Source organism: Poeciliopsis prolifica, unplaced genomic scaffold (genome assembly GCF_027474105.1).
Source record: "Poeciliopsis prolifica strain line A6 unplaced genomic scaffold, Auburn_PproV2 SCAFFOLD035, whole genome shotgun sequence".
Classification (NCBI taxonomy): domain Eukaryota; kingdom Metazoa; phylum Chordata; class Actinopteri; order Cyprinodontiformes; family Poeciliidae; genus Poeciliopsis; species Poeciliopsis prolifica.
The window spans coordinates 4,569,581-4,582,366 of record NW_026562410.1 but is presented as its reverse complement, the minus strand read 5'-3'; positions in this window follow the sequence as shown (position 1 = coordinate 4,582,366).

Sequence of the window (12,786 nt, the reverse complement as noted above, 5' to 3'; positions counted from 1 at the left end):
CCAAGCAGATAGTTAAAAAGACCTGACAGTGAGAGAGCCGTGCACAGAAAGCTGTGTCTGGTGCCAGCTTTAAGGGCAAGGACCTCCGGAAGTGTGCATACTTCCTGCTGGGTAAAGTATACATCTCCTGCAAGGCTGCAGTTCAACAGCCCCTCACCTCGGTACACGTGAACCTAAATTAGCAAACAGTTCTATGAAGTGTCATCGAGTTGCTGCACATTGTGAGATTCCCTCTATTTGTACAGGGTTATATCACAGTTTGCTCAAAGCGCTGCCTCATATCGACACTGTCAACTCTCTCTCTGCCTCGCTGATGCAACGGTGGAGAGTTTGGTTTATACTCATTGAAACGTAATTGAGCCGCCTTTAGGCCACACTACGGCATCTATGATTCCGGCGTTGTGCTCGTACGCCTCGCCGGCGAACGTTTTCTCGGCGGAACATGAACGAAGTGCCGCCATCGGGTCAAATGGAAGCCGAAATAATAATCTGGTTATTATTTCGGCTGCCAGTTGAGCAAAGGTCACGGCGTTGCCTAAGAAAACCTGTTTGCATTAGTCACGCCATGCGGCCCGAGAGAAACACACCGAAGAGCCATTAATCTCGATTTTCAGGGAAAAGGTTTTCCCAAGAGTCTGAGCTATATTTGAATTGGCTCTGCTCTCGGTGGAGGGTCCCTGGCAATGTGTGAATATGTATCTAAATCATCTCCCTTGGCCCTGTCAGTGCACCTGAAAAATATTTTTCCACTCCTATATTGGACACCAGCTCTTTTTTTAGTCGCATGTCTCCTAACCCGAACCCCCAACCCCTTCCTCTGTTTATTACATACGCTCAGTGAACTCCTCATGCGTGTTTGTTTGTTCAACGAGGACAGCTGCGGATTTGAATTATTAAAATGAATCCTATTTAATGTTTCCCCATCTTGGATTCTCGGAAATATGAAAGCAGCAGAGAGCGTTCCCGAGCATTTGATATGAAGCCTTTAAAAAAAAAAAAAAAGCACAAAGACATCACATGAGCAGAGCTCTGTAATCTTAAGCAAACGTTAGCAGATGCTGCGTATTGCTGCGCCTACATCTGAGCTCCAGTGTGCTGCAATCAAGCAGCAGATGAAGCAGAGTCCTGCCGAGACTGGAATCATTATCACAGCTTTATACTGAGGAGTGACATTGTGTAATTGACCCAAATAAAATCTTCTCGTAAAATTTGTTGGCTTACTGCAGAAATGTCTCTCTGTTTTTTCTTTCTTTCTTTCTTTGAGAACTGAAATGTGTTACAAAAATAGCTCATTTTCTCCTGCTTTTTTTTTTTTTTTTTGACAGCTACTGCTTCATAAGTAAAATGGATCAATTTTAATATTGTGAACAACTTTTACTTAATGCTGGTCCCGGTTTGAAGCGCCAAAGTCTGCGCAGCCAGCGGCGGCTACGTCTCACATTCTCTCTGAAGGCTAGCTACCGCTAACTGATTGGAAAAACGAGAAGGAAGCTACTCACTTGAGTTAGCTTTGAAGAGTGATTAGCATGTGAACTGCCTTCTCCGTCGGCTAGCCACTAGAACGGACAGGCTAGCGTTAGCCTTGGATAGACTAGCAAGTAGCTAGCCAAGCACTCTCCATTTCTGTATGAATTAAAACAAACTGTACAGTCTAAACTTTTTACTACCTCTTACTAAATCTTTTTTTTGTGTGCATATGAGTTTGTAATATACTGTTATGTACTTTAAGCACATGACCCACTTTCTTCTGACCTTTCACAAAAAGTTAAGAGCATTTTTTTTCTCCCGAGGGGGTCAGCGTGTTCCTCTGTGTTTAATAGACAGGACTTGGAAATCCTTTCTTGGAGCAAATTTGGCAGTAAAAATTTATAGCTGACTCATCTAGAGGATTTTGGCAGCCTGGAATAAATTGGGTTTTTTTCTCCTTCTTTTTTTCCACATAGAACCAAATCTTCAGTGGCAGACCGCTCTCAGCTCAATCTCACAGAAAGTTTTTTTGTTTTTTTTGTTGCTATTTTGGACCCCCAGAAAAAAAAAGGGTTATTTTATCAAAAATAACACCGGTGCAACATTTCACAGAATCTAAATAGTGCCGCTTTTAACCACTTGCGTGAAGTTGCGTAGTTCCTGCGGCTTCGGCCAAAATAAAAACGAGCCTCGACTACATGAGCAGTCGGTGACCTTCCACACACATGTGGTCCCGCTGTGAACTCGACAGTGTGATGAGCCCCTCTAATGGATCCATGTTTTCTAGATTACCAACAGAACTCGCTCAGGTCCAATGAAGCTCATAGAAATGGATCCTGTCGGCGACCGAGACCAGATGTCTGACCCCGCGGTGATTGAAACAAACTATAAAGTGGATTATTCAATAAAAGGTCACGCAAGTGTCAATCCCCGGTCCAAATGAAGGGATCTGGTAATCCTTTGCATCATCGGTACATTGTCGGCTCCTGTGTTGCTGTACATGCGTTAGGAGAAAGCAGATTTAATTAGAACTCTGCGGATGCACGTAAAGTTGGACCGGCGCCTGGGAGGATTGTGTTCAGAGTGTGTCTGTTGAACGTCACACATGACCTGCTCAAGCTGCCTTCGTCCTACATACTATACGACGCAGATCGCAACTCTGACCTCTTGACCTTATCAAGTTACCATCTGGACCTTTTAGGCCCGCAGGGTCGTAAAGGTCTGAAAGCGAATTCGTTGTAATTCTACTTATATAAGGATTTTTTTTTTCACAAACCGTGCCTGTTGACAGAACTCAACTAGTTGCAGTAATTCTGTTGCAAAACTTCATTAGAATGAGGGCGTCTTATGTTGCATTACCTCCACTTTCCGCTTAAAGAAACCTGCTAACATTTCTAATTAAAATAAAGCTTCTCAGAAGTGCTAAATGAAGCAAGCTGATGAGAAAGGCAGAAACATGGATAGTTAGTGACAGGTCGACTCATTTCAACCCAAACATCTTCACGCTTGCTGAACAAAAAAACAAACAAACAAAAAGAAACAAAACCGCCGCATGCTGGGTCAAGTGACGTTGCGAGAGGTGATCACTGACATAAAAATAGTTTGCTGCGTGGTTTGCAGCTTCCCGTGTCACCAACACTGACGTACTGTGAAGGTGGACGTGTTCAAACATACAGTTACATAAAAAAAAGAAAGAAAAAAAAAACAGCTCCAGCAGCAGCAGAGAAAAACAGGTTTAATCTGCATTTAACTGCATTGATGAAGTTATTGTTCCCGCTGAGGTATTGATTTCAGTTTTCTTTGACTTTTGAAACGATTAGCCCAGGATTCTGAAATATTCTGATCCACGACTCTATTGTGATCGGTGGTGGTTGATCGTCCATCGCTAGTTTTTCTCTTGCTCATGTCTTCCCTTACAACAACCTGTCAGTGACGCCTTTGTCAGATCCTGCCATGCTCCTTGTTACAGCGTGGAGTTGTTTCCACGTTTTCCCACCTGCTTTCTATTTACTTTTGTAAATTTTGGCATCTGTTTTTGTAAAGTCTTAATCTTTTGTTCTTTTGTCCGGCTTTAAGTTCTCTGGGAAGACGTGGTCGCTGCTGCAGATCTGAAAACTGGCAGACTGAAAGTATAGTTCAAACTGGATGTTATGCTTTCCCAGGCTTTCCTCTTTGAGCACTAAGGTTCAAAAAGATGGTCCAAATTTCTGGCATGATGCAGCAACTGGAGAAATGAGGTGGAAGAAATGGTCCAGGATTAGTTCACCTCGGGTCAGGCAGAGTGGAGTCAGAAGTCAGATAAGAGTTAGAAACCATTGCTTTCGTTCTTCAGGTCAGACGTTGGGACGGCAGAGACATGCTTGTGTTCCACTTAGCTGTCTCCACATTGCAAATGTGCGCAAAACTTTATTGCAAAACACAATTTTGCAACGGTAGTGTTTCCATTAAACGAGAAACGTAATTGAAATGACACTTAAATAAATTTGTTAGTCATTATAAAACAACCAACTTCTTCCTGTCGTCGTCTTGCGCTAGCAGCAGCAGCTAGTCATTGAAAAATGTTTCAACTGTAGTTTTGTGAAATAAAAACATTTTGATTGAAAAAAAAATATATTTTTTTATTAGCATTTTTCCATTTAGCAAATTTATTTTCGAAATGTCAAAGTGCGCCATAACACAACCAACAGAAACTCGACTTAAACAAAGACAGACAGGTGAGAGTGATTGAGAGTGAGTGCAGTGAGATATGGAAAACCATTCATAGCAACAATCAAGGCATGACATGAGAAAAACATGAGTTAAACACCTTAAAAGACAAAAAAACCCAGATCTTTACTGAATTACTGTAAAATCTCCACTGGAAGCACACAGGTTTGCATTTATGCTTTTCATTCAAATTCAGTTGTATTTGCATACAAGGACTTTATACTTCCTCTGCGTGACAGCTACTTTGTTCCTTAAAGGCTTTGTAAAACATTTCAAATCAGTTCAGAGAATCCCTTTATGGGATTTAGTGTACCTGCTCATATTCCCCCGCTTCTCTGTCTTTTTTTTTTTTTTTTTTTTTACGTGACGATGATTTGAAACCCGCAGCAGGGTGACATAACGCCGGGCACGGTGCGGAGGATTACGACTCATTCTCCAGAGCTTTATTTTGAGGTTCGAGTGGATAAAACAGGATTAGCATCACAATGAATCTACGAGTATTCAGAGGCAAAGACCAGTGGCTTTGTGACCTTTGGCGTCTGAAACGTTTCTTAATCCCTCCTCCATCTGTGTTGTGATGGCTAAACATAGATCCGATGAGTTGTCGTTGCAGCAAGGTGCCCAATTTTTTTTTTCTTTTTTAATCAGAGTTGTTAGGGGTCTACTAAAAAAAATCAAAAAGTCCTGCAACGTTTAGACGTCTTTTGGGTCCAACACACCTGAATCAAATGCCTGGAAGCTTTTTTTCCCCCTCGCAAAACACGAATCATGTGACCAGCAACAGGATGTTACCTCTGGCGGAAAAGAAGACGACAGGAAGTGGTAGGAGGATGATGGCACGGCGTGTTCTTTCAGTGACTTGTCCTGTGGGAAACCTTATTTACAAGTGATTTCAGTTGCGTTTCTTAATTAGCAGAATTGAGAAATTGTGTCTTATTGACATTTATGGAATACCAGCAAAGTTTTGCACAATAGAAACGCAGCTGTTACGAATGAAACGTACTTTCTGCCAGTTTTTTTACACCACGCCAAGTAATGAGTCTGTGTTTGAGTTGTGTGTGGCGCCGGCTTTCCCTGAAATGAAGAGAAAACAAAAGTGCGACTCTGCTGCACTTCCTGGTTTTGGGTCATTGATACTGAAGAATATATTATTTTTCATTGAACTGTGTTTCTAAATGCTGCATTGCACGTAGCATCAGTTAACCAAAAGCGACATTAGTGAGATTGCTAGCATGCTAATGCTTTTGAACTCTTGGGTTGGACTTCAAATGAATTTAAAACAAATTAAAGGATTTTACTCAAGAATCACTTCATTGCATTGTTCAGCCCTTTGTCAACATCTGCTGTTTTTATGTGCCATGTTTTTCCCTATTATGGCGAAATATTCATTTCTAAGACACATCGGCTTTGGTTTGATAGTCAAAATCAAACCGAGTGGAATCTCTGCAGCCATCTTTACTGCAGAGGTTTGAATCCTTATGTTATAATTCTGTGTAATAGAGATGCTTTAAACGTTTCTTTACTGGTGATGCAGAAACTTGCACATTTCCCCCAGGATGCACCAGTCCTCTGTGATGGTTAGATGTGAAGAGAAACTGGGTCAGAGCTTCTGGGAAGCATTAATATGTGAATGAGTCCATCCCATAACTTATGAGCTATATGATCTAAACGCACAAATATCCACTTCAGTCAAATTTATGTTCATATCAGCCTCATTTTGGCTGCTAAATACCAGGAAGTGCAAAATAAATGTGGGATTTAGTTTTATTTCGTCATTTTCCATCCAGAAGCTGTAATGCATTTTAACCTCCATTAGTTTCTTCCTTAGTAGACCATTGTTGCACTTCACAGACATTACAATAAAATCACACTTTTACAAAAAGGACGGAATAAAATTACATCAAGACACAATCGAAACATAAAATTCTAAAAGCCTCAAGACTTTTAATATTTGGCAAATATTACAAAAGGGCATGTGCACAAGATTAAAACAGGACATTTCAAAAATATATTTAAAAACATATTGATGTGAACGTCCAACACGTCGCAGACAGAAACAAAAAGAGTCACTGTCTGCAAAAACGTGTACGACATTTTCTAGAAAAAAAAAAAAAGAATTCTCAATATTTAATCTCAGAAATCTGGAACAAAACTTTGAATTTTCAGATTTTATTTTTTTTTTATTATTTGCACAAAACTCAAAGCAAAAATGGAAACAAAAATGAAGTGCAATAAAATGAATAATATATTGACACCTTTCTAAAATAATGGCCTGAGACATTGTTTGCCAAAAGGCATACTTGCAAAATAAAAAATTAAAAAACACTCAGGTTGTATTGCCAGAATACTTTTGGCAAAGAATAACTGAGGTCATTATTTTAGAAAGGTGAATCATCAAGAATCAGTGTTTGAAACGTCATCAGTTCTCAAACAGCATGTTTAACCAGACAAGTGAGTCTCATAGGAATGCGTATTATTGATTATTGACTATGACTGCATGTTCGAGGAGGACAAATCTTGATGCAACCTGAGGGTGAGTTTGATTCATTGTCGTCACATCCTGAACAGTCTTAATGTAGCTGAATGAAAACCCTTTAAATCTCTCACCACCTTGTGCTACATAAATTCTCAAAAAAACAAAAGAAAAACCATGACTGGCGTTATAGTTCGCAGATGATTCTTCTGAAAGAGTTTTATTTCTCTTTCTTCCAAGTATGGAGAAAATTTCCTTGTGGGCCTTCAAAGTGGAAAACACACACACACATACACACACACACACACACACACAAATCCCTTTGGTAATGAATCTAAAATACCCTCAGTGTGCAGCAAGTCTGTATATTCATATTTTTCTAAAAATGATTGTTTTCAGAAGTCAACTTACATAAAAAAAAAGTCAAAACAACGAACCATTTGCCCCAAGCATTGTGCGATTCGGGGGAATCCTGGAATAAATCATGAAGGCTGAATTTAACTGTACAGAGAGCCAGAGCTAAAATGGAATATAAAAGTGCACCAGGTCAAGGTTTTATGTAGCCATTTTGCCTTTCTCCGTTTTAAAAGTGTACTGCACCATTTTTGGCGCTCCCTGCAGGTCGGTACTGTACAGCTGGAGTGGAGCTGCTGGTGTCTCACCACACAATTCATTGTTTCTGTGTTTATGATGTAAAGCACTTTGAAATGCCTCGCTGCTGAAATGTGCTACACAAATAAAATTTGATTGATTGATTGATTGATTGATTATGATGAGGCATCTGGGTTCAACCCACTGGTGATGCAAAGGTTCTCCATGAAACAGTAAACTGAACCGTACTGACGTTACTGAAATATCCACTTTTGCTACCTTTGGAGAAAGATTGCTTACTCTGTTGTTGCAGAACTCCACCACTGTCAGACACAAGTGTTTCTCCAAAGGGAATCCTCTTTCATTTCTCTTCAGCCAGTGTGTGTGGATATTCAGTGTGATCTCTAAAATGAATAATCAAAGCCTTCGCATGTGGCGTTCAGATGTTTTCCTCATGCCAGTGTGTTTCCTGTAATGGCTGGAAGACGTCGCCGTCCTTAAATGTCAAATCTCAGGCCCGAGTCCCAGCCACCTTCCACTGTACCGCGCCGGATCGCACATTTGAGAACTTCGACGGAAAACAACAGAAAAGTCAGTCCAGGTTTGAAACTCACAGCCTCGGGCCTGAACTCATTGACCTAACCTTGTTGAGGTTATAGGTCACCAAGGTTAGGAATTTCCTGAGAGATCCCACAGGGCTACATTCCTGGCTTCCTGCTTCTGCATCCTTTTTTTTGTCTGCTTTCTTTTCATCAGAATCGGATTGAGTTCAAGTCTATGCAGATGAGCATCAAGTTTATCTTCCGATCAAGAAGCTGATGATAGTTTGACTGGGGATTTTCTGATCTTTATGATGTTTGGAACGAACAAACCTAAAGGTTTACATCTCTGGATCCAAAATGAGAGAACTAAAAAAAACAAAACAAATTTAATCATTAAAATGAATCCTGCCAAGTAAAGGCAGATACTATTTTATTTTTACCAGTTGAGAAATTTGGCAAAATTTAAACAATTTTTTTTTCTTGAAGTATTTTGGAGAAAATATTTCAGCAACTTTATGCTTAACTGTTCACCACCTGGTCAACTTTACTGGTTTAAAGGCGTCTTATTAATAAAATGGTATTGGTATATCGACCAGATTCTATCCATTGTTCCACCAACAGGATGCTTTGTCAGGATGACACATTTTTTAAAATTTAATCAACGATGTGTTTCTCCAGCGTCTCAGTTCAACTAAATCGGTCTCATTTCATTTGAAATTGGCTCAAAAGGGCAGAGGCCGAGGTGGTTTGCAACACAGAGAGTTGAGGTCAGACGCTTACACAGCTCTGCAATCAGATCCAGTGTGTGTGTGTGTGAGTCATATACACAGTTTGTCCCCCTGGGGACAGTCTGACGTTCCCAAGATTGTCTTCCAGTCGAAGCTAAAGTCTTTACGTAAAGGTTACTTACCTCGTACTGGGAAGAGCAAAACGGAACGTGACTTTTTGTACTTTTTAGTATTTTATCGCTCAATTGTCCTCCAGGCCCATCCTGATAACCCAGCAATGAGATTTCCTGGAATGTTGCCCTTTGAGCGCCTGCGGATTCACACGGCTCTGATCGGGCCCGATCATTGAACGTGCAATGGAAGTTGGGGGAGCTCTCTGTATTTGCGGCGAGGCATGAAACATCACAGGCCGAGCAAAGGGGAGTTCATGATCCTTCGGCGTACGATGATTATGTATGTCAGCCATTGGAATGGATTTGTTCATCTTTCGCAGGGCCAGGTGGGGTTTGGGGGGGTTGATCGGTGGACTTTGGCCTCCGATTATTTCCCTCTTTCCAAGAGTGGCTCATCAATGCTTTAGATAGGAAGTGTTAATGTTTGACAGAGTGCAGTGCAATGCGGCAGCACTCTGCTCTCGCGATTGGGGCTTTAAAGATAAGCCGTCTGAACTTGTTGCCTTATCTCATGGCCTCATCTTTACAGCTCTGTAACTGGCCTGGCTGCATTACAGTCTGAAGACCTAATGGAGGAGGAATTTATTTTCTAAAGAAGCAGAGGCACAAAAAAAGAGAGAAGAATCACAACTATTTGAGTCCTTTTGACAATTCGGGACATGGTGGCTTCGTGGGAAGTAAGAAACCCGAGTCCAACTCTCGCACACTGTTAATCACAGATAGAAGTCCATTTACACTCCAAGCCCCTTTTCTTAGAGAATCAGCTAATGAAAGCAAATGGAAGAAAGAGAATACAATCTAAAATGCAGCTTTCATTTGTTGATTAATCTTAGTGAAACGAAGCGAGTCTCTCGCCTCAGAAGACCCCAGGAGGCAGGGTTTGCTCATGGCAAAGTCCAAGTTTTCGCTCTTACACAACACGCGTTGCTCCGTGCAACAGATAGACTGTAAAGCGAACAAGCGAGGGGCATTTAAGGATGAAGAAGTACAGTATACTAAATGAAGCTGCGGATTTCCTCGACTTCTTTTCTCCTCGAGAAAAGAAGACTTCCAAATCTTCTTTTCTCGTGGGAGAAAAGAAGACTCATCGTAACAGGAGTAACAGCTCATTTCTTGAGTTGTTACGCCTTTACCTTTACTTCCTAAAATGCAGAGGTTCACCATGGAGCGAACAAACGAACAAGTCAGGATTCAAGAAAAGAAAAGGAAGAAGGAATGGAAAAGGAAGGATGAAAATACAAAAGGCTTAGATGTGTAGCTATGAGGGATAAGGAAAGGGAAAGAATGAGTCAATGGCAGGTTGAACAGAAACAGGAACAAGGAAGGAAAAAGGGATTGAAGTGAGGTAAAGACGGAAGAACATATAGGAGGGACAAAGGTCACAGTGAAGGAAGGAGAATGAAATAGTTGAGGAAGGAAGCAAGAAAATAGGAGGGAAGAATGGACACAAGGAGGGAAGGAAGCAGAATCGGGAAGTACGGAGGTTTTTTCCTGAACTCTTCTATTTGGCAAAATAATCTTCTGGACGATGTGGGAACTCTTAGTGACAGTGAAGAGATCCGTGTGGCGTTGCTGTTGTTGTGGGGTCACATGGTCACAGTGTTGTTTGACCTGACCAAGTGTAGCGTGTGTGAGGTCACCCAAATACAGAAGCCCAACAACGCTCACCATCAGGATCCTTTGTCCCCAAAACAGCCTTTAAGAACGACTGACGCTTTTTACAAAATCCGACTTTTCTCCACCCTAGGAGAAATAGTTGTAGTTACACTTAGGCTAACACGGTGCACCATGCAGTGCGGACTGCGCGGTCCTGCTAGGAGGAGCTTCATCCTCAGAGGCGGAGCTAGGTCCACCTTGCTGTTTTTGCACAGCTGAATGGTTGCCAACGGGAGAGTGAAAAACTTCTCAAACATGCATGAAAGATTCAAGGCAACACTCCTGGGTTCGCCTTGCAGCGTGATTGAATTTTACACATTACTGCTCCTTTAATGTGACTTGCTAATCAGAAACCGAACCGACAGCGTCTTTCATCTTCTAAATTACTGCAGTTGTCCCTGTTGCCGGCGTCAGAGAGTGGATTTGACTTTTCAAACTTAACTTACCACGAACTGCTGATAACGGTGGCAGCTTGTGGTGTGCGAAGAGTCTTTGTTGCTGCACGGCGCGCATGCAGGATGTAGCTCGACAAGCTTGCAGTGCAATCAAAGTTCAACGTGAAGGGGGAGGTGGAGGCTGTGACGAAAACTCATCAGGCCAAATGCGGCATCCATCCAGCTGCATACTCCACAACGCAATGAGACAGATGGGCAGTATGACAAACGGTATGGGTTGGGTGGGGATTCTCAGAAGCTTCTTTTTAGTTCTCTCTCGGTTAAGAGGAAGGGATATTCCTTCCTCGTCGACAATGAAACGACTCAACGAAGCGGGCGTCGCAGAGCTCTGATTCCAGGCTCTTGGAAATATGTGAACAGAGCTGAAAGGTTTTTGTTGGGTGACCTATATACTCGACTCTGTTCCACCAGTTCTGTGAAAATGAACGGGCAAAAAAAAAAAAAAAAAAAAAAGCCCAGCAAATTATGAGAAGTTTGTGGAATGAATCCCAAAATGTTTGAGCAGAAAAACGCAGCTCTACCAAATACTAACGAATGACGTGAAAACCAAAAGTCCCCCCTGTGATTGGTCTGACATTCAGGTCCAAACTGACTTAAAGTAGAAAAGTTAGATATCAGAGGTCGTGGTCAGGGGGAAACACTAAATAAATTGTGAGTATATTTAAAATTAGAGATATGAATATCTGTTTGGGTCCAGATATTGAAAAGATTCTAGAACAGGTATTGGTGATCTATTGGCTGATCTATTCAGTCTAATTCTATTCTGTGAAGCTGTTGGTGTATTTACGTGTGGTGTACTGCTGTATAGTTGTCAAAACAATTGTGATTAAGTAGATTTACATCTGTTTAAAAGACAAAGAAACGTTTCAATGTTTCCAAACATCTGAACCTTTGCATTCTGCCCCCAACACTTTGACAACACTAAATAAATTCAACCGTTTGCATTTGAAACAAGCTGGAGTTACTCTGGTGCTTCCAGTGTCTTTGGGCCTAAAACTTTCTGTTTCTAAGAATGATGCTAATCTGGCTGCTGCACATAATCTCCTAAAAAATAAAAAAAAGCTTCCAAGTTGACACCATTCCAGTTTTTCTCTTCTGATGCGCCTCTGGTATGCCAGTTATGGCAACTTTTTGCAACGTGAGGGAGTGGCGTCCAGGTGGGAAAAAAAAAAAAAAAAAAAAACTGGTTAGTGAACAGTTGCATAGTTGTAAAACTCCACTGCGCCCGGCAGCAAAAAGCAGAAAACGAGGGAACACTGGGAGGGGAAAAAAAACCCGGCAAAATCTGCAGCGCGGCGTTCCGACTGTCTGCGATGGCAGCAAAGATGAAAGATCAGCGGTAAAATGCGATGGAGTGATTTTGTAGCATTAGGCTACAAAAAGACATTAGGCTGTGCTAACTTTTCTACCAGAATATTTTGTTTTATTTTGTTTAGCTGAGATTAATGTTTTCTTAATCATATTAATACAAATATATAAATATAAATCAATCAAATTGGCATAAATGAGTAAATATGTAGAAACCTGGTATCGTGTTATTTTTGTGGGGCTATCAAGCATCAACACTTATGTTCACCTGGGTAACATTAATTTGATTACTTGTAACAAAATAGATTTTTTCCAAGTTGGATCACCCGTTTTCTGTTTTCTTTGAGGTTGAGCTCAAGAATAAGGAAGTAGAAAATGTAACATTGAGAGCCTGAATACGTCTGAGTGCCAGTTTAAAGGCACAGAAAATAAATATAAAAATCAGCTTTGACTCAGCAATCTCCAGCCAGGTGGAGGTTTGCTCTTTTTTTTTAACGCAGGAAAGAAGAACAAAACGCTTTCATCTGGTTTTGACGTAAATCTGGAGGCATAAAGCAAAGACCTGAACAGTCGAGACGTATCCTAGTTCTGAGCAGGTACCACCTGTGACGATGCATCGATTAAACGTCTGGAGAGGAACAAGCCGACTCGTGTCTCAATTAAAACAAAACGCCTCGAGTTTTTGAC